The sequence below is a fragment of the Sapajus apella genome, unplaced genomic scaffold (assembly GCF_009761245.1).
Source record: "Sapajus apella isolate SASKATOON/1434 unplaced genomic scaffold, GSC_monkey_1.0 scaffold25, whole genome shotgun sequence".
Classification (NCBI taxonomy): domain Eukaryota; kingdom Metazoa; phylum Chordata; class Mammalia; order Primates; family Cebidae; genus Sapajus; species Sapajus apella.
Genome location: NW_022436965.1, coordinates 23,331,047 through 23,355,147, shown reverse-complemented (window position 1 = coordinate 23,355,147; position 24,101 = coordinate 23,331,047). Strand labels below are relative to the sequence as shown.

Here is a 24,101-nt window from a genome sequence, read left to right as displayed (position 1 = left end):
TAATTATTAACTGGGAGCGTCACATCATGAGCAAACTAATGAAGCCTGATTTTCTCTGGTTGTATGTCTTATGAGTGACTGATTTGTTCCCTAATTATCCCAAAGTTTTTTATCCTGCAGATCACATGAATAATAGTGTGATTTATATACTAGAAGAATGTCTCCCATCAGGCTCAACAATAACTTCACATTTCTTGTATTAGAGAAAGTGGAGCTATTACTATTCCCGTCAGAAACGTGTTTCTAAGAGACTATGGAATCTTCTTACCCCTACCTAGTTCAATGTCTTTAAAGCAGATGGAAATGTCATTGTGAGCTAAAGGCTGGTCACATCCTAGAATTAAACCAATTCACCTTGAAGGCTTATTTTCAGGCTAAACAGGGCTTCTTACAGGTTTTTCTTATCAAAAACAACCCTGGAAATACAGACTTAGAGAAATCTACAGGCCAATGGACTCCCAAAGACAAGACACAGTCAAAGTTCCTAACCAGGAATTAAAAGGTCAGGCTTACTCCCTACGTTGACAAACAATTAGTCCAAACCACATGGAGTTGCTTCTTCAACAGAGCCCTCAGCACAATGGTACTTGAGACTAGACCTCATACACAAGGTTCTTGGGCAGGCAGAGGGCATTCTGGGATGGCAGAAGACATTCTGCCTGTCCAAGAATTTCAAAGAGCTTCCATTTGCCCCTTGGAATCAGGCTCTATGTCCATCATGATGCCGAGCTTCCAGACAGGAGGAGGATGCACTAATTAATTTCTCAAGTTCACCTTCAAAACCAAACTCTGATCCCACACTTTCAGAATAAGGGAACATACCCAACAAGTTAAATAACCCTGGTCTGAGGTTTCCTAGGAACCCATTTGAACAGTGCACAATGCAAACACAACAGATATCTTCTGCCAGCTCTTTTCAATTTTCTCTGCTATGTGTGATATTTTCCATGGATGAGACCAGAGATGTTTGGTTGTAAATGATTGTCAGATGTTTAAACAATTTTGTTGCTGAAACATGATAATTTCCAGAAGCCCCTTTTCTGTACATGGTTTCTTTTGCTAAGACCCACCACAAAGAAAATGAGTTGTACAAGAAGAATGGCAGAAGATCTGGAAATTAACCAGGAATATGGACCATAACATGCCTCAAACAAAACAAAAAAAATCATTAATAGGAAACAGGCCAGTTTCTAAGGGTCATGGAAAGAATACACATTGAGTTTCCAGCATCTGGCTATGTTTCAAAGTCAGTAACCTCCAACTTGTCAGGGAGGATTGTGGTTAATGCTGTGAAAGACATGTGCTGAAAGATTTCTAGTTGCCCTTAAATTCCTGAATTTCTAGTCAGGATATCATACCACACATGTGCAAAACAGAAAAATCTGGTAAAGTCTAAGTGGGTCCTGCTGTAAGTATATAAAATCTTAACTTATAAAATCAATACATTAGGTAATCACTTATAACAAAAAAGGATTAACTTGAAAATATTTTTAAATAAAATTTTCCCTCTTCATATAGTAGGTTGAATCATATGAAACTGCAAGTATTTGACTCTTTTTGACCCAAAAACCCCCAAATTCTGGCGATTCAAGCTATACATTTCATTAACAACATTGGTACTAAAAATCTAAAGAATATTAGGAATCCCTACAAATTTCAAGGTTGCAGAAATAAAATTTTTTTTAAATTCTCAAATTACAAAGTCAATAGGAAAATATTTTGTTCAATGCTTTCCATTTTCATCTATATATTGAAAATATTTTGTTCAATGCTTTCCATTTTTATCTATATAGTGATGTATCTATAGCCTCGTTTAATCTGAATACCACAAGATATAATCAGTGATGACTAAGAAGAATTCTTTTTTTTTTTCCTTTTTTTTTTTTTTTTTTTTTTTGACAGGGCCTCACTCTGTAGTCCAGGCTAGAGTGCAGTGGTGAGCACAATCTCGGCTCATTGCAACCTCCACCTCCCAGGGTCAAGTGATTCATGTCTCAGCCTCCCTGGTAGCTGGGATAACAGGCGTGTGCCACCAAGCCCGGCTAATTTTTGTATTTTTTGGTAGAGATGGGGTTTCATCTGGACTAAGAATTTCAGTAATAAATTTGGCAATGCCTAAAATAATAGTAATACACTCCACATTTATATATTTTTTATATTCTACAGTAGCTTTAAATGAAATGACTCTATTAAGCCATTTCCTCAAATCATTTGTGTGAAAATGAGAGCGATAGAAGAGGGAGAGAGAGAGAAGGAAAGAAGGAAAGATGGACTAATTTTAACTATCAGAATTTATACATCCTAATGAGGATTGCTTTTCAAAGGACACCCCTTGGAAGCTACATACCTAATTCCAGGTGACACCACCACACTGATCAGAATGTTCATGGAATTCCTCTTTGGAATCACTTTCCAAGTTACATGAGAAAACCAGTACATTCCTTAATAGTCAATTTTTTCTTTTTCTTTCTAAATTCCAAAATGGGGTGCCCAGCTAGCTCAGCTGGTAGAGCATGAGACTCTTAAATCTCATGGTTGTGGGTTCAAGCCCCACATTGGGCACTGTTTCCCAGCACTCTGGGATGCCAAGATGGGCAGATCACTCGAGCTCAGGAATTCGAGACCAGCCTGGCCAACATGGCAGAACCCTATCTTTACAAAAAAATAAATAAATAAATAATAAAAAAATTATTCAGGTGTGGTGGTGCATGTCTGTAGTTCCAGCTACTTGGGAGGCTGAGGTGGGAAGACCACTTGAGCCCAGGAGGCGGAGGCTGCAATGAGCCCAGAGTGCCACCGCACTCCAGCCTGGGTGACAGAGTGAGACCCTGTCTCAAAAAAAAATAAGGAAAAAAAATGGCACCAACCAACCTCTTGATCTACTTAGCTCCAAATGCTTTTTGACTATTTGCTAAAATGTATACATACATGCATACATTAAAACAAAAACGACTCAGGAAAGGGAAATATTTTTACACTGAGGATATTCAAGAATGCTGGGTACATTATCCCACTTTCCCTTTTTGTCTGCTTATTACCCACCTCCTCCATCAGTGCCCTCCACCTTCTGACAGAAAACCAGTCTTTTCTCTTTAAACCAAGGGGGTTCGATATGATATGGGAGGAATGTCCCTTACAGTGGCCAGCCCCAATCCCACGAGGAGTAACTTCAGCATATTCCTTTACTCTTTCTGCATCTTTTAACATATCTGAAACTAGAAAGTAGGTAAACTGTACCTACTTTTCAGAATGTGGCAGGGATTCGAGGTGTAATCTCTACGTAGGAGGAAACACCGTAGGCTCCCAAGTAACAAAATGTAAATGTCTAGCAAGTATGTTAAAAAAAAAAAAAAAAAAAAAAAAAAAAAAAAACAGTAGGAAAGATGTTTTTCTCATACAAAAGGCCAAAAGTAGGTAAGTGACAGAAAGGCTGACTGCCGACCTTTTCAGAGTTTACTTATTTTAAACAATTACACTGAAATTACACTGACTCATAAAATAAAAGTATTTCTTGTGCCCCTGTCAAAAGCAAGTGGGTTTTTACTTCAAGGGTGAATAATAATAATGCTTTGGGGTGAAGCCAACGGGGCTGTCCCACCTCTCTTTGTCGATCTGGAAGGCCTCCTGAAGGAACTGGGGTTTGTGTCCCCGGCACTCCCGGGACCTGCTTGGGGCTCAGCGCGCTGCCTGGGGGCCTCTACACTCGCTATGGCAACAGGCCGCCCCGGGTCGCAGCCAAAGTCCCTGCTGTGCAGACCTGGGCGACGGCACTTAGCAAGCGCGGGGAGTCGGCCCAATGAGCTCCGCCCTCTTCAGCGGGCTTTCCGTGATCCACCAATCAGGTGCTGCTACATAAGCCCAAGCTGAGTGGTCAGCTTCCCTGGGAGGGCGGGGTTTAGGGAAACAGAAACTGGACGGAAAAGGGGGCTGTTTTTCCCCTTGCCTGTGACATGGATGTTAGTGACTAAAGATCAAAATCCCAGTTAAGGGAGGAGCCGAGACTTAAGCCGAGTGTTCCTATGGGGCCAAGAGAGCGGTTTCAGAGGAATCCCAGTAAGTGAGAGTGCTGGGATGTGGGAGGGGCCCACGGAGTCTCCCTTGCGTGTCTGAGATCACACCCTGCTGGGTACCCTGCCGGCGTGTGCTGGAGGAGGTGACTGGATCAAGACTCCAGAGTTTGCTCCTGGGATGGAAAAACAAAACAGCCCAATAATAATACTGATAATGACAACCCTGGGAGGGGACAGTTGCAACAGGTCTTGTGAGAAAATCAGTTATTGTGTAGGTTCAGGGAAGGTGTGGGCATGTTGGTGAAGTAAGATTCTGAGTGGAAAACGAAAATGCTGCTTCTGGGGAAGAGAATACCGTCAGAAGGAAGGAAAGAAAGGAGGGAGTGCGAGGGGTTTGGAGATCAAGGGAGAGGAGGAGAGGAGAGAAAAGAAGGCAGAGGAGGAGAGGGGAAGAGGGAAGGGAATACGTTGAGGTGATTGGTGTTCTGCCAACCCCATTCTGCACACTAGTGAGACCTAGCAGGGACTAGAGTTTCAGGAAGAAAATACGAGAATAATGAAGGATAACAGAGAGGAAAGAAAAAGGAAATAATTGAAAAATTTGAAAGAAGAAAGGCAACAGCTGAACCAGTGGAGGGGAGTGGTTGGAAATAGAAGGAAATTAAAATTATCTAAGCATCTGTTTCATGGATAGAAGGACCATATTTTCTGGACCATTATCAGGATACAAGATGAAAAAAAAGCTATTGAACTTGTGGGGAAGGTGGCTGGTTTAAATTAGTCCTGCCTCTGAAAATCTAAGCTGTGTGTTTGTGGGTCTTATGGTTGAGTTAACTCATAGGCCCAGAAGAGGAAGGATGAAAGGATGCCTGAATGACCCGCAAAGAATTTGCATCCAATCAACACTCAGAGCGTGTATGCCACTTTCTTCAGAAACCTTCAGGAGTCATAGACTATGATCAGTTCTTTGTCAGAATTATTTTAGATTTACTTAAGTTGTTTTCTCAGCAAATGCACATAAAGCATGGAATTGTTCTTAGCTGTGCAGACCTTGTCTATTTTCCGAAAGGAATAACAATGCTAATATTTAAAGCCCTACATACATGACATCTTTGTACTTCTCAAATCACTGTGTTACCCCCTTCCCTTCTCCTTTGACAGTGCCTGGCTGAATCTCTCCTATTCTCACAGTGGCTTTGCCTCCATTCCACTGAGGTCACTTCACATTGCTCACATTATTATACTGTTTTTTACTTCACTTCCAAGCTTGTTTCTGACTATACAAAGGGTACTGTAATTCTGAGTTCCCTATATATAGAGTTGCTTTTCCAGGAACTTTATTAATAAAAGGAAAGGTCTTCCTTTTCCATTATGAAGCTATACCGGTGTTACATTGTGCTTTGATGATCTGGGCTCTGACTTATAAAACCAGTGTCACTATAATTTTCACGTCTTTGAGCCACTCTGCCTAGTGAGTTCTCCATAGGTCCCGTGGAGTTTTTCTTGTGTCGTTTTTTAATCTTAGCTGGAATCTATCTTCATTAGGAGTCCAGTGTCTTGTTCTCCATAGAGCTCTGAAATGGTATAGCAGAGAGAAGGGTACTAGAAACAGCAGACTGATTCTCTTTAATTTTCTAGCAACTCAAATAGTTTTTTGGCTTCTACTGTTTTCTGGCTCTTCCTTTCCTCTTTTCATATAGCTGGTCTACCTTACTGATGTTTCAGGTCACTCTGTCTGCTGGAATTTAGATGAATTATATTTTAGGCTTTCAAGCCATTTAAGGGGGCAAGAAAGATTATGAACCTCAGATCCACTGGCCTTAAGAGCTCAGTATCACTCACCACAGGTTGTGGGCAGGTTGGTGTGTGTTGTTCTCTGATGTTATCTTGTATCCACCTGAATGACTCTCTGTGCACTAAGCCTTGGGAAGGAAAGACATTTGAGGGTTCACCTTCCCTAACTCCTACTCTTCCATCATTTTTTTAATATCACAATATCTTGGACATTCCCATTCATTGCCAAACCAGTATAGACTGAGTGTTTGGAAAAGAGGCAGTGGGAGGAGAACAAAGATGAGTGGAAAAAGCTGATGTGAAAGCCTTTTCTCAAAAGCTCCTAGTCAGGAGAAATGGCACTGTGGGGCAGACAACTCTAGAAATAGTAGGATACACAGAGGAAGGGCCAGAGTTCACAGACATATGTGAACTTGACATTGTAAATAGAACATGCGTATGAGGAAGACAGAAGACTCTAGTGGTTGCTGGCACAAACTCCTGGGTTCTGATTTCGGCTGTGGTGATTACTGTGTGGGTGACCCTAGACAAGTTACTCAACCTCAGCTTCCTTGTCTGTAAAAAAGAGATAATAATGGCACCAACTTCATAGGGCTGTTGTGAGAATTGAATAGGTTGATGATATGAAGTGCTTAGAAGACCTGGCATTTGGAAGTGCTAAACAGGTATTAACTATTATTATTCTAGAGCCATAATCCCAAACCCACAGCAGCTTGCCACCACAGGAGTTTCTCTGACACAATCATTCTTTGAGCAAGGACAGTGGGGCATTCTTTCTCATAGTTACTTTTTCCTTTCTTGCAATAGGCTCTACTTAGTGTCCAGGACATTAATTAAGCAAACAAGCTTTTGCTTCAATTCAGTAAAAGCATCAGAATCCATTTTCATTTCTACTTTAACACAAGGGTCAATATGAATTGTCATCCATTGATAATGGAAATTCTCAACAATAGTTTCTCTATGATTGTGTTAGCAGCACAGTGGAGAAATACATGAAAACTTTCTCTGCTTTCCACCTCTTTCTCTCATAGCTCTCAGTATTCCACAATCAATTCCTTCCACATTACCAAGGAGAGTCCAAAGAAATCAATGTCTTGAGATCTACCACTGAAATTAAGCGTTGCTAGGGGAACAACTCAAGTGATTTTGACTTCCCAAGATATAGGAGGAATTAGAAATATAAAAGGGAATAAGGGAAGGTGGAGCATTTGAGGAGAAGTGATGAGGTGGCCACAAGGTGGCACAGGATGACAACCACAGAGCACTACCTTCCAGTGACTCCATTTTTCTTCAGGGCGCTGTCTCTGCTGCCCTACACTCTTACAACTTAGTGCCCTCAAAAGCTGTCTTTGCAAATACCCTCACCCCTTTCTTCTCCCACGTGGTGGTCCTCTTTCCCTAGTGCCTCTTTTCTTTCAACAGGTCTCAATTCTCATTGTTTCAGCATGGATTTCCCTTTTCTCCCAAGTGACCCTGCTGACTGGTCCTGTACTCAGCAGTTCCTCCTTCAGAAAAGTGAGCTCCTCCACTGCATCTCCAAGTCACACATTCAGTGGAATCTAAGTGAAATGCAGGAGAGTCCACTGCTTTGGCCATTTCACCAGTCAAGTTGGGGTCCAACAGGGCTGAGTAATAGAAGGCTACTGATTGACTTTATGTAACCAAGAGTTTCCTGAGTAGTGTCAGTTTGAGTTTTTTAGATGATATGATTTCTATAGAGGAAATAGATTATGGCATTAAAACAGAAAGCAGTGCCTGACTGGATGTTAGTTATGGAGTTATTACCCAAAGACAAGTGGCCTAAAAGTCATAGACCAACCTAGATTTTAATCCCACTGCTAGCACATAGCTTGTATCCTTAGGCCGGTTACTGAATTCTATGACTGACATCCTTTTGTCCATAAAATGAGGGTAATACCCATCTTGTAGGATTTGTAACACATAAAATATCTACTTCAATAAATGTTAGTTTACCCTTTTTCCCTCATATGCAAAATGAAGGGGACTGGACCAGGTGTTGTGGCCCACACCTATAATTCCAGCACCTTGGGAGGCCAAGGCTGGAGGATAGATTGAGCCCAGGAGTTGGGGATCAGCCTGAGCAACAAAGTGAGACCCAATGTCCAAAAATAAAAATAAATAATAAATAAATAAATAAAAATCAGCATAAGAACATAAGAAAAAGGCCCCTACGACTAGGGAAGAAAGCTTCAAAGATATGGTCATTTAGACCATTTTTAAAGGATAAGAAAGAGGAATTGTTGGAGAAGATTGGCGTGGGAGAAGAGAATTGAAGCAGAGGGAACAGCATGCACAAAGGTACAAAAATGTGAAACAGAATAACCTGCTGGAAGAACTACATCCTACTACTAGAATATAGTGTCCATGTGGGCCTGTGGCACAAGGAAAGACAGGAACCCAAACCTGGTTGAAAAATACAATCTGGGAGGCAGCTGCCGGGTGCAGAGGAACCTCTGGTAATTCTCTAGTATCAACAGCATACCCAGGTAGAGTGGTTTCAGCAGTCAGAGCGTGCCCTCAGGCAAAGAATGACAGCGGCTGACAGCTGGAAACTGTAATCCATGGAAATGGTTGTAGCTGAGATGTGGGTGGGTGCCCCCAGCCTCTCCTAGATCAACCATGCACTTATGTGAGCCATTTGGTTTTCTCTAGTAGGTCTTGATTTAAGGTCCTGAACTCTGCCCACCACCACCAGTTGCCATGACCTCTTGGCAAGACTCCAAACCCCCCCTACCTTCACTCTTTAGATAAGTTATTTAAAGATGCTGTGCTTCCTTCAGAATTTCATTGATTTCCATGTTCCATTCTGCCTCTTCAGCCTCTGCCAGCCACTCTCCTGGATTCTCTGGCAGTCTGTGCCTTCCTGGTTCTTGTTGGTTACTGGTTGCTTACTGGTTGCAGCCCTATACCTGTTCTTGAGTCCCAAGTATTGACCTGTCCTAGATTTAGTTTACCAATATGGTCTAAATTCTAGTACAGTGATAACTTGAAGAAGCTCAGGCCTAACTTACTAACCCTAATATCTTACCCTTTTGGAACTGAGCTTTCGCCAAAGAATGCCGCCAGCATTCACTCCATCAGGATCAGTCAGTTCTGCTCTCACCCAACTATACATAGTCCAAAAGAACCACTGGGAAGTTAAGGCAAGTTAAGCCAATTCTCAATCAGAAGGAAAGGTGATAAAGTATTTGAAGAGATTAAGTTAAAGCCTTGTATTGCTGAGTTTGAAGTAGAGAAGTATCAATATTAACTTGTAAGGTATTTTATCTTCAAAAATTCCCTTGCTCTGTCCACTGAAAAGACCAAGAAATAATGATCAACCTAGTATGAATGAATATATCTAATGCCAATATCATGATTTTAAAATCTATATTCCATTAAAAGAAATCATGGCTGATTCCATGTCTAAGGCAGGAAAGGTACAAGACGAGTCTTATACTAGACATCTCATAATAGAAACGAAGGAAACGACACATGATCATTAGGGCCACGTTAAAGGAATTCAGGAGTCACTTATTAGCAAAGACAGAATAACTGGAACACAAGCATCAAGAAGAATAAAAACTGAAATCATTTGAAATGCACCAAATATGTTTAAATCCATGGGTTTAAACGGATTTAAACATATTTGGTGCATTTCAAATGATTTCAGTTATATATAAAATGTTACTTTTTAAAAAACTCTATTTGGTCACCTGTGGAGTATGATAAGGAAGCAACTTAACTATTTTGAGAACTTTTAAATAAAGGGAAAAACCAGACACTTGTTCTGCCTTTCATATATGAACTGAATCATTCAGTAGCCAAATAGTCAGGGGAGGGGTCTTTTAATAGACATATTAAAGCTAATAAATGAAGAAACAGTGATTAAATTAGAATATCATTTGAAACTCCTAATATGTTAATAGAACTAGGCAATCAGCATCAATGGCTGCTAACGTACACTCTCACACACGTCACACACACATACGTGACATTGTGTGTCATCTGATAAAAGGACACAACACAATATCATCTCCATAGTAGTCTTGCCAAAAAAAAGAATCAAACCTATCTAATCAAAACTCTAAATCCAACTACCAATTTACAGAAAATACAAATGACAGGGAATATGCTAAACTACACTATGCAATGTAATTAACAAAATCCATGCTATGGGAATCTATTAACAGAGCAATTTAGTTTATTCAACAAATAAAGTGCAAGGTGAAAAAAGAATATGGGGAATTGTAGTTAAAAGAGATTTAAAAGACATCTTTTTTTTAACTGATAAAACTTAACTATAGTGTTTAGGGATGCACACTGGAGTGATAAAGCATTTTTAAAAAGCAAAGAAGCCATTATCATAAAAGTCAGGATAAAACACAGATTTCCTAGACCATTAAAAGAATTACTAAAGGACTGGAAGAGTCTGGGTTTTTATTTTGTAATATTTCTAAAACTGAGTCCCTTGAATGCAAACCCCTTCTCCCCAAAACAGGAGGGATCTTGGCTCACTGCAACCTCCACCTCCCAGGTTCAAGTGATTCTCCTGCCTCAGCCTCCTGAGTAGCTGGGATTACAGGCACCTGCTACCACACCCAGCTAATGTTTTATATTTTTAGTAGAAACAGGGTTTCACCATGTTGGCCAGGCTGGTCTCAAACTCCTGACCTTCAGGTGATCCATCCATCTCGGCTTCCCAAAGTGCTGGGATTATAGGCGTGAGCCACTGCACGCGGCCCATTTTTTCCAAACTAAAAAATAATTTAAACAGGCATGGTGGCTTATGCCTGTAATTCCAGCACTTTAGGAGGCCAAAGTGGGAGGATTACTTGAGACCAGGAGTTTGAGACCAGCCTAAGCAACACAGCAAGACCCCCTTCTGTACAAAAAAAATTAAAAATGAGCCAGGCATGGTGGTACGCACCTGCAGTCTCAGCAACTCAGGAGGCTGAAATGGGAGGATCCCTTCAGCCCAGAAGTTCAAGGATACAGTGGGCTATGATCATGCCACTGCACTCCATCCTGGGTGACAGAGCATGATCCTGTTTCTAAAAAAATAGAAAATCTAAGAACAAATTTAATAACCTGACAACACCAAGTGTTGGTAAGGTTACTGAGCAATGGGAAGTCTCCTCCACTGCTTGCTGTGTGGGTGATAGGTACCAACGTATAGGAACAATTTGGTACCACCTAGGAAGTTGACATATGTATGACTTAGCACTTACAGGCCTAGGAATATATCTTTGAAAAATGGTACACATTGTGTTCATTGTGCTCACTCAAAGGAAAAAAAAATGGTACACACCAGCACCAAAATACCTCTATAAGTATGTATATTCATAAAAGCATTTTCCATAATAGTACCAAACTGGAAACAACCCAAAAATGTCTACCCATATTGGAATTGATTTTTTTCAAGCGTGATTTAGTCCTATAATGGACTTTAGAGTAATGAAAATGAATAAACTCAGCTATGTGCCACAATTTGGATGACTCCCATAAATATAACATTGAGCAAAGGAAGAAACAACAAAATTCATAAAGTGTGACTTTATTCAAATGGTGTTCATAAATAGGAAAATAAACTATCTTATTTGGAAATGCATCTACAGATGATGAAATTTTTTTAAACACAAAGAAATTGTTACAAAAGTCAGGATGAATGACTTCTAATAGGTAGGGATACGGCAGTAATTAAGTATGTGAAAGAAAAATAATATTGGGACCCCAAAATCACTAAACTAAAGGGAAAAGTCAAGCTGGGAACTGCTTAGGGCAAACCTGCTTCCCATTCTATTCAAAGTCATCCCTCTCTGCTCACCGAGACAAATGCATATCTGATTACTTCCTTTGGAAAGGCTAACCAGAAACTCAAAAAAATGCAACCGTTAGTCTCTTACCTACTTATGACCCTGGAAGCCCCCTCCCTGCTCCAAGTTGTCCCACCATTCTGGACTGAACCAATATACATCTTAAAAATACTGATTGATGTCTCATTCTCCCTAAAATATATAAAACCAACCTATACCCTGACCACCTTAGGCACATGTTGTCAGACCTCCTGAGGCTGTGTCAGGGGTGTGCATCATTAATTTTGGCAAATTAACTTCCTATATTGACTGAGACCTATCTCAGGTATTTGGGGCTCACAAGTAGGAGCCCCCACTTTTGGCATTTGGGTGGTAGCAGTGTTCTATTTCTTGACCTAGGCAGTACTGAAATGAGTGTGTGTGTGTGTGTGTGTGTGTGTGTATTTTAGCACTTTATGTACATTATATAGCACAATAAAATAAGAACAAAAGAAATATGGCTAGATGCTGTGATTCACACTTGCAATCCCAGCACCTTTGGGAGGCTGAGGCTGTTGCAAAACAGCTCAGTGTCAAGGAGGCAGAAGTGAGATAAGACTCCATTGATACACAAAGGTGAAGCCCAATCAAACAGTGGCAAATCACAACAGCTTGCTCAGATATTCGTTCCTTCCTCAGCCTCAGCCTCCCAAAGTGTTGGGATTACAAATGTGAATCACCTGAACACTTGAGGTCAGGTGTTCGAGATCAGCCTGGCCAACGTGGTGAAACCCCATCTACTAAAAATACAAAAATTAGCCGGACGTGGTAGCAGGTGCCTGTAGTCCCAGCTACTTGGGAGGCTAAAGCGAAAGAATCACTTGAACCCAGAAGTCAGAAGATGCAGTGAGCAGAGATTATGCCACCACACTCCAGCCTAAGGGACAGAGTAATACTCTGCCTCATTTAAAAAAAAAAAAAAAAAAAAAAAAAGGAAAAGAAAAAAACATATCTCTCTTAAATTAGAATATAAATAAAGCACAGCCGTATTTGACTTAGAAAAATAATGACAGGCAGTCATTATTCTCTTTTAATTTACAACTTTTAACCCAAAGTGCTTAAACAGGAAGCTTCTAGAGAGCTTTTTATCTGAAAAGCTGCGTGAAGTGTTTGGCTCGGCCATGCTATTCCCTTGCCCTCCGTGTCTTTTGCTCAGGGACCAGGGAATTTGACAGGAGAATGTCAGTGGATGGGCAAAGTCAGAGCTGAGGCAAGCTGATCTTTGCTGAGGAGACACTGGACAGACAGTGTGCTCATAACACTACCTGAGCAAACAGCTCAGCTGTTGCAAAACAGCTCAGCATCAAGGAGGCAGAAGTGAGCTAAGACTCCACTCACTTAACAGCTTGGCAAATCACAACAGCTTGCTCAGATCTTTGTTCCTTCCTTTATTAAACAAATATTTACTGGGCATTTACCAGATGTTAAATTTGCCATAGACCCTGGGAATATAAAGGTGAAGTTTTTTTTGTTTATTTTTTGTTTGTTTGTTTTTCCTGGAGGAATATTACTTTATAATGGAGGAATGACAAAATAAGTGAATACGTTATAACAAAAGATTAGATAGCAAGTGGTCCGAAGAGAAATAAAGGAAGGGAAGGAGATGGTGACCAGTTGCTTGTCTATTTTAGATGGACTGATCGGGAAAGGCCTCTCTGAGATGGTGGCATTTTGGCAGATACTTGCATAAAGAGAGGTAACAGAGAAGATGCAAGACAGAAAAAGCAAGCATGAAGTCCCTGAGATCAGAACAAGCTCGGTGTGTCCAAGGATCAGCCTGAGATCCACTGTGGCTCAAGCAAAATAACAAAGGGAAGATGAAGTCAGAGAGGCCAGCAGGGATCAAACCCAGTAGGATCTTGTGAGCTATGGATTTTATTCTCTGTGTGCCACTGGAGTGTCAGCCAGTCTCTAACTTTCTTAATAATGTTGAGAACTGTCATCAGCTATCTGGGCCTTCAAGGTGTTTGATGCAGACTCATTCTCTCCTGAAGTACTTTGGGAAGTTCTTTGGAGGCACCCCCTATGTGTCATACCTTCCCCAAGCTGGAGATATCTCACCTCTATCTCCCTTGGTGTAGGTTATCCTGACTGCTCCCCTCCTCCAGAGCTTCTTGTATCCCTCCAGACTCTTTCACCTGAGCTCACCTCTCCATGCAGTGCTCCCTCAGTCTCTGTTTCTCTCTCTCTCTCACTCTCTCTCTCTCTCTCTCTCTCGCTCTCTCGCTCTCATTCACCATTCTTATCTGGGCCACGGTAATTGCTCAGCATCCTCCATCAGACACTCTGGGGATGGAGATGGCTCCCCATTCAGCACCTTCGTCTCTCTCCTCCACTAGCACAGAGAGCCAGCCCCAGCCTCTAGACATGGCTCCTGTGCATCTACCAACTGCAAAAGACATTTAGCCATTCCACAGGAGGGCCAAAAGAGGCCCCTTTCCCTAGGCCAATGGTTCTCAACCTCAATGATACTGACATTTAGGGTTTGTATTTTGTTATTGCAGGGGACTATCATATGCATTTGAGGATGTTTAGCAGTCTTGTGGTCTGAATGTTGGTGGCCTCCCAAACTTCACATGTTGGAACCCCCAATGCATAAGAATAAGAGGTGGGGTCTTTGGGAAGTGATTAGGTCATGAGGGCTCTAAACTTATGAATGGGATTTATGCCCTTATAAAACAGGCTTGAGGGAGCGTGCTTGTCCCTTCCACCATATGATGATGCAACAGCAAGGTGCCAACTATGAAGCATAGAGTAGTCCTTACCAAAGGTTTGGCTGGTGTCTACCAAACTTGCCAGCGCCTTCATCTTGGACTTTCCAGCCTCGAGAACTGTGAACAGTAAAGTTATCCATTTCAAGATGCTTTGTTGCAGCAGCCCAGACTAAGACGAGCAGGATTTCTGGCCACTAGCCAATAGATGCCAGCAGCAGCCCCCAAGCTGGAACAACACAAAATGTCTCCAGACATTGCCAAATGTCCCCTGTGAGGCAAAGTCACCTTAGTGGACGAGCAACTTCAGCCCTGGGCTGAAAGTGAGGGAAATCCTGCTTCCCTGGGGGAAGGGGTATGGCACTCAAAGCTTAAGGTAACAGCCTCTTCCTCATCAATCTCTAATTCCACTTTGGGCTTTCCAACCTCTTTCATACCCTCACAAGGTGAAGGCTTAAGGCTTGCAATACCTGTTTTCAGAAACCCTTTTTCCAGGTACAACAGACCCCTCCCATCTCCTTGGGAAACATAAGAGTATTTGGAACCTAGAGTTCTGGCACTTCAGTCAAAAGTGAGACATAAATCTTCCCATTCTCACATCCTATTATGCTATCATTTTTGTGAAAGAAAAACAGGTGCAGACATATACATCACACATGTATTTGCTAGTACAGTCTCTGCCTAGAGCATCTTTGGGAAGACTCAAGAAACTTGAAAGATAATATTTTTTTTCTTCTGAGGAAGGGAACTAGGTAGCTGGACAAGCAAAGATAGAGACTTTTCACTTTTATAACTTTTGATTTCTAAACCATTTCATCTATAAAAGATAAAAGATTTAAAAGATAAAAAGAGCCAAGAATTCTAAAGAAAGAAAGAGAAAGGAAGGAAGGAAGAAGGAAGGAAGGAAGGAAGGAAGGAAGAAAGGAAGGAAGGAACCCCCAGTTTTAGGACCTTATAAGGAGAGGCAGGATTGCATAAGAAAAAAGTACATATGGAGAGACTGTATTTATTATTAGAAGGCAAGAAGGTCCAGCTGCTCTGTGGCCCAAATGTGTCGTGGGGTAAAAACTGAAGCAAATAAAAACAATTCATGTAATTTTTATACAGATATTGCAGGTCCGTGAGACTCTGCCTCTGAAGAATGGATTCAAAATTGATTATTCCTACCTGATGGCTACAAAATCAATGTATTCTCTTCCTTCCTTCCTTTTTTCCTTCCCTCCCTCCCTCCTTCCTTCCTCCTTTTCCTCCCTCTCTGCCTCTCTCTTCCCCTCCCTTTCATTCTTTCTTTCTTTTCTTTCTTCTTCTTGGTTTCTTTCTTTCTTTCTTTTTCTTTCCTTCTCTCTCTCTCTCTTTCTTCAAGTATTCGAGTGCTCACTATGTGCCAAGCACTGTCCCAGGACCTAAAGACACAGCAGTGACTGAAGCAAAACCCCTGGCCTTCATATATTCTAATGCAGGGAGAGGACAGAAAATATAGAATAATTAAGTAAATTACACCGTGTGTTAGAGGGTGAGAAATGCTAAAGAGAAAAAGAAAATAAGAAGAATAAAAAATCAGAAGGTGACTGTTGAACAAACTCTTGCATGGTGCTTAGGGAGGAGACTTTCAGACTTCCTGCACACAGGGCCTCACACTCAGACACTCAGAAAAGACACACACTTGGTTTGATTCTCTGCTGCCACCATCGTGAAATTCCTAAAGATTTTTTTAACAAGAAGCCTCGTATTTTGACTACACACTGGGTCCCACGTATTCTGTAGTGGTCCTGATTTCAGATAACTGGGGGATGAGCCTTTCAGGCAAAAGGAACAGCAATGAGCATACCTGGAGTTTTCAAGAAGCAAGGAGGTCAGGGTGACTGTTGGTGGGGTTGAGGCAGTAAGCGGGGTGATGTGCACACAGCATGAAGCCATCCTCAAGCTGGGCTTCCCTGAGTGAGATGGAAAACAAGCTGTAAAAACAGGAGTGACCTACACATGTTTTAAAAGGACCACTGAATTTTTCCTGAGAATAGGCTTTAGGTGGGGAAGAATGAAATCAATTAAGAGGCTGATGAAATAATCCAAATGAGACCTGGCTTGGCCCCAGGTGTTATTTGAGTGAAGGCAATGAAAGGTGGTCAAATTCTGCATGCATTCTGAAGGCATAATTGACAGGATTTGCCAGACTTTTCTATAGGCTAAAAGAGGAAAAGAAGAGTCAAGGATAGCTCTGTTGTTGACCTGAGCAACTGATAGGATGGAGTTGCTATTTTGAAATGCAGAAGGCTGTGAGAGAAGGAAGTTTTTCAAGGAAGATGAGAAATGTCTGAATATTTTAAGATAAACTATTTCACTTCTAAGAGATGTCCAATGAGTTATTGAGTATCTGTGTCATGAGTTTGTGGGGGGACTTTGTATTGACAATATATATTTAGGGGTCATTAGCCCACAAAGATGATATTAAAATGATATGGGAGTAAATGAATCATCATGCAAGTATGTCGACAGAAAAGAAGTTCAAGGTCTGAGTTTTGAGATATTCCATAGTAGTGGACGAAAGGGAAGACTCCAAAGGTATGCTTTGCATAGAAAAGTTACCACACTGGCCAGGCACGGTCGCTCATGCCTGTAATCCCAGCACTTTGGGATCCCAGCCCAAGGCTGGAGGATCACCTCAGGTCAGGATTTGGAGACCAGCCTGACCAACCTGGAGAAACCCTGTCTCTACTAAAAAAAAAAAAAAAAAAAAAAAAAGTACAAAATTAGCCAGGAGTGGTGGTGCTTGCCTGTAAACCCAGCTACTCAGGAGGCTGAGGCAGGAGAAACTTAAATCCGGAAGGCAGAGGTGGTGGTGAGCTGAGATCGCGCCATTGTACTCCAGCCTGGGCAACAAGAGCAAAACTACGTCAGGAAGGAAGAAAGGGAGGAAGGAAGGGAGGGACGGGGAGAGAGAGAGAGAAAAAGAAAGAAGGAAAGGAAGGAAGGAAGGAGGAAAGAAAGGTTACTATCTTAATGTAGACTAATTGAGAAGAACTTTTTTTTTTTTTTGAGACGGAGTTTCACTCATGTTACCCAGGCTAGAGTGCAATGGCGCGATCTCGGCTCACCGCAACCTCCGCCTCCTGGGTTCAGGCAATTCTCCTGCCTCAGCCTCCTGAGTACCCGGGACTACAGGCACGGGCCACCATGCCTAGCTAATTTTTTGTATTTTTAGTAGAGACGGGGTTTCACCATGTTGACCAGGATGGTCTCGATATCTTGACCTCGTGATCCACTCACCTCGACCTCCCAAAGTGCTGGGATTACAGGCGTGAGCCACTGCGCCCGGCCTGAGAAGAATTTTTTTTGATATATTGAAAAATAAGAAGAGCAATGAAGCCCAAGCCATGAAAATTGTGATCATGATGATGATTATTATTAATTTTTTGAACAGAGAGAAAGGCTGGACTTACAGGGTGACCAACAGTGCTAGTTTATCCAAGACAGGGGATTCCCAGGACACAGGACTGTCAGTGATAAATCAGGTAAGTCATAGGCAAACTGGAATGAATTGGTCAATCCAACTTAGTGTCAGTCCTTCACTCAAATCTAGTCCTCTCAGTTAATTAACTAGTATTTTCTCATCTGTAAAAGTAGGAATGATACAGGGTTGTTTATTAAAAGAAAATAAAATAAGAAAATTGCCCATCAGAATGCCTGACACTAAATGTCCTCAATAAATTATGGCTATTATTATTAGAAGAAAACCACTCTGTGTACCTCAGTACGTACCCCTATGGACACCATTGGATTATGGCAAGCAAAATATTGGCAGGGCACAGTGGCTCACACCTGTAATCCCAGCATAGACTGGGAGGCCAAGGTGGGCGGATCACTGGAGGTCAGGAATTCAAGACCAGCCTGGCCAACATGGTGAAACTCTGTCTCTACTGCAAATACAAAAATTAGCCAGGCATGGTAGCATGCACCTGTAGTTCCAGCTACTCAGGAGCCTGAGGCAGGAGAATTGCTTGAACCCAGGAGTCAGAGGTTGCAGTAAGCCGAGATTACACCACTGCACTCCAGCTTGGGCGACAGAGTGAGACTCTGTTTCAAAAAAAAAAAAAATTAGCGTTCACAATTATGATCCTGAATTATTAAAGAACATTAAACTATGATTGCTATATTTTTGTATAGCACCATTGTCCATTAAGAGGTGTGGGGATCGGGCCGGGCGCGGTGGCTCAAGCCTGTAATCCCAGCACTTTGGGAGGCCGAGGCGGGTGGATCACGAGGTCAAGAGATCGAGACCATCCTGGTCAACATGGTGAAACCCCGTCTCTACTAAAAATACAAAAAATTAGCTGGGCATGGTGGCACGTGCCTGTAATCCCAGCTACTCAGGAGGCTGAGGCAGGAGAATTGCCTGAACACAGGAGACGGAGGTTGCGGTGAGCCGAGATCGTGCCATTGCACTCCAGCCTGGGTAACAAGAGCGAGACCCCGACTCAAAAAAAAAAAAAAAAGAGGTGTGGGTATCATGATACTAGACATAAAATAAGGAGAGGTAGCTCAATACAATATTTGGTTCTACTATAAATAGCATTTATACTGCTGTAATAATATCTACACTAGTTATTGAATTACACAACTTGTAAAATTGAATTATAGACAAATTATGGAGAAATTAACAGTAGTTTCAGAATATAGTGTAAATATTATTAATCTGTGTAGGTCAAAGTACAGCTATAGTTGACAGAGATGGCCAGGTGGAAATGGGATAAAGAGAGACAAAAGCAGTAGGCACATCAAGAGCCAACATGGGAAGTGAAGAAATGCACTCTCTGGTTTGTGAAAGAAGTAGTTGAAGGTTAACTGCGTTGCTTAAAAATGCCATGATTCCAAGCGGAGAAACTGAGAAAGGTAATAGAACCATTTTGGAGGGTGGGAAAATCAGATGACAGAGAGACAGAGAGAGAAATGGGAGAAAGGGATGGAGTGGAATGAAGAGACATCACATCTTCTCCCTCCCTTTCTCCCTCCTTCTCTCTCTCTCTCATCTGAATTTGAACATGCATTAATTCTATTTATGAAATTTTAAAAATAAAAACAGAAAGAATGTAAAAATGGCTGCCAATTCAAAATAATTTAAAGAAAGAACATTTAGATGCAAAAGGCATTTGCCTTTTCAGAAAACGGAGTTATACTCATTCCTTGAGTATGTAAGAATACCAAGATCTTAACTCCACCCAGTTCCCCTTTCACTCTGAAGCTGGACCACTCTTTATACAGACGCTGAAAATGGAAAATCGGATTCCTGTACCTTGATTTCACTTTAGATAAAGAGTAGCTAATCAATCAACCCCTGAGTACACCACCATTTTTTTTTTAATAAAATCAGGCTTCCACCTGGGATAACAGCTCTACAATATTTGTTGCCTAACTTGCAAAGCTGTGCATTACTCTATATACAGCATGTTCCTGTCCAACTTGGATTCTATAAGAAATTCAATCTAATTCACAGATCACATTCGAATTTGTCAGTTGTCCAAATAATATCTATTATAGGTTCAGGATCATACATAATGTTTAGCTGTCATCTCTCTTTAGTTTCCTTCAACCTGAACCAGTTCCTGAGTCTTACCTTATTTTTATAATCTTGACATAGAGCAGGTTACTCACTTTGCAGAAAGTCCATCAATTTGGGTTTGTTTAGTATTTCTTCATAATTACATTTAAGTAATACAATTTTTGGCAGAAATACCCCAAAAGTAATGCTGTGTTCTAATGGCATCCTATCAGGATATATACAATATCCATTTATGCTATGATGTTTTAACTTTTATAAGATAGTATCTGACTCCTCTATTGTAAAATTAACTATTAAATATCTGGTATAACTATGTAGTCTGTGGAAATAACTTTGGAGTTATGTAAACAGTCTGTTCCTTATCAAATGTTCACCCACTAGTTTTAGGATCCATTGATGAGTTTCTTTGAATCAATTATTACTATAATGATTACAAAATGATCCTAACTCTATCATTTCCTCTCTGCTTATTAGTTGGCATCTCACTGCAAGGTAGAGTTTTCCACTCTGCCCCAGTTATTTATTTATTCATGCGTTTATTTATATCAGCATGGAATTGTGGATTTCTATTTTATTCAGTGGATTGTATCTGTTATTATCATTATTTGTTTTGATGCTTAAATTATCCCAGATTTGGTCAGTGGAAACTTCATTAAGTTGGCTTCTGTGTTCTTATGAATAAAAGGAATAACAACATCCCTTATTATTCTTCAAGCAAGTTTTACTTTCTGACACTAAAAATATCCTTCAGGCTCATCTTGTGCTTGTTTGTTCCATATCTGGAATCAGCAATTTATTCAAGGATCCTTGGCTCCTTTTAGTGGAAAATAGCACTGAGAAACCAAGATCCAGGCACTACACATGCCCATTGTTACTGGGATATTATTGCTTCTAGGCCATCACAAGAGACAGAGCTAGAAATATATGAACACACACATACAGCCTAGATATTTTTTTACGTCAGTCTATCAAAGCCATATTCAAAAGCATGAGTTCACACCAATATTTCCAATCCTCAGCTAACACTCCAGGGCTTTTTCCAGCCTTTGCTTTTCCAGGTTTGTAATTCCCTTCTCAGAGAGTGAGAAACCTGGATTCCATTTACTCTCAATATATTTACCTTTTCAGTCAATCCTCTAGTATGTAATTAACCTCTTGGCCTCTCAGCATGTCCCCTTGGCCAACCCCAATTATACTAGGTGAACCATCAGCCCCAGTCCCACCAAACATGCCAACCCAACAGTCCAATCCTCAGCCCCAGCAGTCCTGGCCACCCTGCCTAATTCTGTGGCACTGGAGCCACCAACTATGCCAGCTGAAGTTGCAGCCCCAACTCTGCTGACCATGCTGACTGCACCAACCCAAAAACAAAGTTTTTAAAAACCCAAATAGTCTTGCCATAATTAAAATAGTCTATTACAGAAGAAGAAAAAGACATCAGCGGAACAGAATACAGAATCCAGAAATAGACCTAAATACACATGGCATTTTAGTTCATAATAAAGGTACCATTCCCAACCAGTGGATTTATATGTAACCTAGTCAGTGGGGAAAATAAAATAGTGTGGGGTTAACAGGTTGTTAGGGGAAGAAAAGATGAATTTGTAGCACTATTTACACTGAAATTAATTATTAATTCTAAGTACATATTTATAATTAATATTATAATTGATATTATAATTATACACTTTATATCATAATTATACCAATTATAATTAATAATTATAATTATGTTAATTACAATTCTATTTTTTGCATAAAATAAATCCATTTTCTGAATAAAGCGTAAATCAATTTATTTACGATCCTGGAATGAAAAAGTCCTTTCCAAGAAGAATACCAAGGCAGAAAATAGATGAATCACACGAAGTTTCTCTTTGACCAAAAATAAATCAATAAAGCCTTAAAATCATTGACAAATTGGAGAAAGATGTTTTCAGTACAGGAAAGCAAACAACTAATATCCTTAATTTACACAGAGTTTTATACAGGTAAGCAAAGTAACAAATGATAACAAATGCAAAATGTCAATAAACTTCTGTTCCTTATCAATTACACAGTCTGGTCGGGTGAGGTGGCTCACGCCTGTAATCCCAGCACTCTGGGAGGCCGAGACGGGCAGATCACTTGAGACCAACCTGGCCAACATAGTGAAACCCTGTCTCTACTAAAAACACAAAAATTACCCAGGCGTGGTGGCTAACCCCTGTAGTCCCAGCTATTCAGGAGGCTGAGGCAGGTGACCTGCCTAAGCCCAGGAGGCAGAGGTTGCAGTCAACTAAGATCGCACCACTGCATTCCAGCCTGGGAGATGGAGTGAGACTGTCTCAACAACAAAAAAATAAAAATGAAAAAAATAAATTACACCAAGGTATTCCATTATAGCAGCACAAAACAAGCTAAAAGAGTCACAATCTGTGATCGCCTTATTGTTTTCATTGACAGGTCCCTTATTAAAATATGTTGTATTAGTAGCTGGCACCTAACAGGCACTTAACAAATGTTTATTAATGTTAAATGAGAGGATTCTGGAGGAGTAGTTTGAAGCTAGACTATTAAGGATCTTGAAATGCCATATTTGAGAGTTTGCACTTCATTCTAAAGGCATTGGTTACGGTCATCAAAGAAGATATCTGCTCTAGAAAAATAACTGTAATGGTGGTTGGTGATGAATTTTAAAGGGAGAGCCAGTTAAAAGGTTACTGTGGCCAGGCATGGTGGCCTATGTCTGTTATCCCAGCACTTTGGGAGGCTGAGGCAGGCAGATTGCTTAACCCCAGGAGTTAGAGACCAGCCTGCCCAACATGGTAAGACCCAATCTCTACAAAAATTAAAATTACAAAAATTAGCCAAATGTGGTGGCACCTACCGATAGTCCCAGCTACTCGGGAAGCTGACCCAGGAGGATTGCTTCAGCCTGGGAAGTCAAAGCTTCAGTGAGCCATGATCCCATCCCTCCACTCCAACCTAGGCAACAGAGCCAGACCTTGTCTCAAAAAAAAAAAAAAAAAAAAGTTCTGGTAAATGCTCAGGTCACAGGAGACTTAAGCCAGAACTAGGGCAAAGGGACTAGAAGAGAAACTCTTTTGAGGTGCCATCAACACAAATTGGTGGTAATAACTACAACCTCTATTTATTAAGTGCCTATAGTAGGCCCAAACTCCATACTATCTTCACAACAGCCAACCAATATTGATGTTAGTATACCAATTTTGCAAATAAAAAGGCAAAACAAGTTGCAGAGAACTTAAATAATTTCCCCCAAAGTCCACAACTAAATAAATGGCTCTTGTGGATTCTGCTGCAGGGCTGTCGCATACCCAAGTCCAAGCAATGAAGGAAAGGGAGTGATGTTAAGTTTCCAGCTAATGTAATTACTTAGATTATTTCCTTTGCTGAAATATGTAAAGATTTTATTGGAATGGTAATGAATGTGGCTTTGGGCATGCTATGTTTGAGAATCCTATAATACACTAGGTATTGCTGCATGAAACAGAAACTGACTCTGGCTTTCTTGCTGAATAGTATAATTCTTCGAAGGCTATCAGGGCTCACATAGTCACAGTTAGGCTGGAGATACCAGCTTCATAAACAGGCCAAGGATAGGAAGAGTTTACAAGGCAAATGGTGACCTTTGAGAGAGAAGCGTGAGATGACATTTGGACACAGAAGCCAGATTGTAAATGGTGAAGGAATTAACGGTGAGTGAAGTTCAGAGTAATTTCTAAGCCAGTGTTCCACATCCATAATTTATATTGTTGTAATCGTACTTGCAAAATATATTAACCTGAGACAAAAGGGCAGGACTTGTGTGTAGCACTTTGTCCTCACTTCACTTGAACCTTACAATAACTTTGTGAGAAAGGGCTTATTCCCATTTAGAAAGATGGACGAAAATGATATCCAATATCCAATGTTGGAGAAGACTGTAAGACTCTTCTTGGAGTGCATCTTGTTGATAAATATCAAAAGACTTTAAAAGGTATGTATGCTCTGACCTAGAAATTCCTCTGCAAAAGAATTCAGTGAAAAAAAATTATAAGCCTGTACACACATTTATCTACAAGGTTGTACACTGCAATAAGAAAGAACTGAAAGCAAGCTAACTACATGAGAGGACTGGTATGTCCATGCTATGAAAAGACATGCAAATCATTGCCAAATAACGTTGCAGCAC

At 40.8% G+C, this 24,101-nt stretch overlaps 1 long non-coding RNA gene and 1 other non-coding gene across 2 annotated transcripts; both read left to right on the top strand.

Moving 5' to 3' along the window:
- Positions 1-2,488: 2,488 nt before the first annotated feature.
- TRNAK-CUU lies at positions 2,489-2,562 on the top strand. Its single transcript has one exon. It is a non-coding gene; the product is annotated as a tRNA-Lys (tRNA).
- Positions 2,563-18,399: 15,837 nt separating this feature from the next.
- On the top strand, positions 18,400-19,325 carry LOC116560230. The gene is made up of 2 exons (XR_004272863.1): positions 18,400-18,550; positions 18,864-19,325. It is a non-coding gene; the product is annotated as an uncharacterized LOC116560230 (long non-coding RNA).
- The last annotated feature ends 4,776 nt before the right edge of the window (positions 19,326-24,101 follow it).